Here is a 2500-nt window from a genome sequence, read left to right as displayed (position 1 = left end):
TTAAGAAGTTTGCAAGGTTGTTTTTGTGGTTTTAAGGCATTTTAGGAAATTTTCAAGGGTGTTTTCTGTGATTGTAAGGCATTATAGCAAGATCTGAAGGGTTTGCAAGGGTGTTTTTGTGGTTCTAGTGGCATTATAGCAGGATTTTGAGGATGTTTCTATGGTTCTAGTAACATATTAGCAAGGGTATTCAAGGATGGGGTTTTTTTATGGTTTTAAGGCGTTATAGCAAATTTTCAAGGGTTTCCAAGCGTTCTTGTGGCACATTAGCAAGATTTCAAGGTTTTAAGACATTATAGCAAGTTTTCAAGGGCGTTTTTGTAGTCTTAAGGCGTGTTAGCAGAATTTCAAGAATTTTCAAGGGCGTTTTTGTGGTTTTAAGACATTATAGCAAGTTTTCAAGGGTGTTATTGTGGTTTTAAGGCGTGTTAGCAAGATTTCAAAGGTTTTCAAGGGTGTTTTGTGGTTTTAAGGCGTGTTAGCAAGATGTCAAGGGTTTCAAGGATGTTTTTGTGATTTTAAGGCATTACAGCAGTATTTCTAGGGCTTTCAAGGGTGTTTTTATGGTTCTAAGGGCATTATACAAAGATTTCATAGGTTTGCAAGGATGTTTTATGGTTTTAGTGGGGGATTACCAAGATTTCAAGGATTTTTAATGGTGTTAGCAAGATATCAAAGGTTTCTAAGGGTGATTTATGGTTTTATGTCATATTAGTAAGATTTCAATAGATTCCAAAGGTGTTTTTTTTATGGTTCTAGTGACATTAGCAAAATTTCTGTTGTTATTGAAGTGACGCAGGCTTTCAAGGATGTTTTTATTGTTCTTGTGACATTTCTACGTTGTTATTGAAGTGACACCGGTTTTCCAAAGGTGTTTTTACGGTTCCAGTGACACGTTGCCCGGCCTGTTAGCTAACTTCCGGCCTGTTAGCTCAGTACCGGCCTGTTAGCTCAGTAGCGGCATGTTAACTCAGTACCGGCCTGTTAGCTCAGTACTGGCCTGTTATCTCAGTACTGGCCTGTTATCTCAGTACCGGCCTGTTATCTCAGTACCGGCCTGTTATCTCAGTACCGGCCTGTTATCTCAGTACTGGCCTGTTATCTCAGTACTGGCCTGTTATCTCAGTACCGGCCTGTTAGCTCAGTACCGGCCTGTTAATTCAGTACCGGCCTGTTAGCTCAGTACCGGCCTGTTAGCTCAGTTGGTTAGAGCGCCGTGCTAATAACGCGGATGTCGAGGGTTCGATCCCCTTACGGGCCACAGTGGTGACTACTTTTTTACACAGGGACTGCCACGTGTAGGCCTGGCGGGCTCTTGCAGCTTCCCTCTTTTCTTATGTTCTCATTATTCAGATTTTACGTTGTTATGCAGAGAAATCACTTGTTACTGAAGCTACACATATTTCCAAGGGTGTGTTTGCCATCCTAGGGACAAATTATCAAGGATTCTACATTACTAAGAGAATTTACTCGTTATTCAAGGGTGCTTCTACGGTTTTCGTGGCAGATTATCAAGTTTTCTAGATTATTAACCCCTTCAGTACTGGGACACATTTTTTGCCTTGAGTTTTGTGTGATTAGACTGTTTTACTTACATAAGGAGGGGTTTACGGGGGTGAGAGGATTAATGGCCAGAGTCTTCACTATTTCTATCCACCACATAAGTATAAAATTGCCTGATAGTAAACAGAATGAATAAGAAAAGACATACCGAAGGGATTAAGATGAGAAACCCTCTTAAGCCCTTCAGTACTATGACTCGTTTCTAAATTCATTCTACTTGCTATTCGGTGATTTTATACACCTTCAGAAAAAAAAAAAAGCGGAATTGGAAATAATGAAGACTATGGCCATCAATCTTCTGATCTCCTTAAACCCTTCCTAATGTCAATAAAATCGTCTAGTCACACCCAAACTCGTGTTAAGAATGCGTCCCAGTTCTGAAGGGGTTAACATGATGCCGCTACGTAGAACCATATGATGAAACACTTCACCGCACCACCACTGTTTTCCAAAGGCTCCATTTAGTTGTACCTACGTAAGTTTACAATGTTTATCGCTCTAGTGACATATTAACAAGATTTCTACATTAAACCGTATTCCGAAACACTGCACAACTCTTCCAGTACTTTCCAAAGGCTCCACTTAGTTGAATTACATAAGTTTACAATGTTTAGCGGCTCTAGTGACAGATTTGCAAGATTTCTACATTATTAACTTGATTAACAGATACTATTACTTAAACCGTATTCCGAAACACTGCACAACTCTTCCAGTACTTTCCAAATGCTCCAGTTAGTTGAATTACAAAAGTTTACAATGTTTAGCGGCTCTAGTGACAAATTGGCAATATTTTTACATTATTTACACGAGAATCTGGTACTTTTACTGTATTCTGAATTCTCAAACATTGCACATCGCCTTCACGAGTTTCCAAAGGCTCCAGTTAGTTGCATCTACATAAGTTTACAATGTTTATCGGCTCTAGTGACAGCTTAGC

The 2500-nt window shown here is 39.5% G+C and overlaps 1 protein-coding gene and 1 non-coding gene across 4 annotated transcripts in view; both read left to right on the top strand.

Annotated features, from left to right (window-relative positions):
* The window catches only part of LOC123512613, a 77170-nt gene that overhangs the window by 47358 nt on the left and 27312 nt on the right, over positions 1–2500 (top strand). The window lies entirely within an intron of this gene.
* Positions 1188–1261, top strand: Trnai-aau. Its single transcript has one exon. It is a non-coding gene; the product is annotated as a tRNA-Ile (tRNA).

The sequence above is a fragment of the Portunus trituberculatus genome, chromosome 34, assembly GCF_017591435.1.
Source record: "Portunus trituberculatus isolate SZX2019 chromosome 34, ASM1759143v1, whole genome shotgun sequence".
NCBI classification, from domain to species: domain Eukaryota; kingdom Metazoa; phylum Arthropoda; class Malacostraca; order Decapoda; family Portunidae; genus Portunus; species Portunus trituberculatus.
This window is presented reverse-complemented; position numbering and strand designations above follow the sequence as displayed.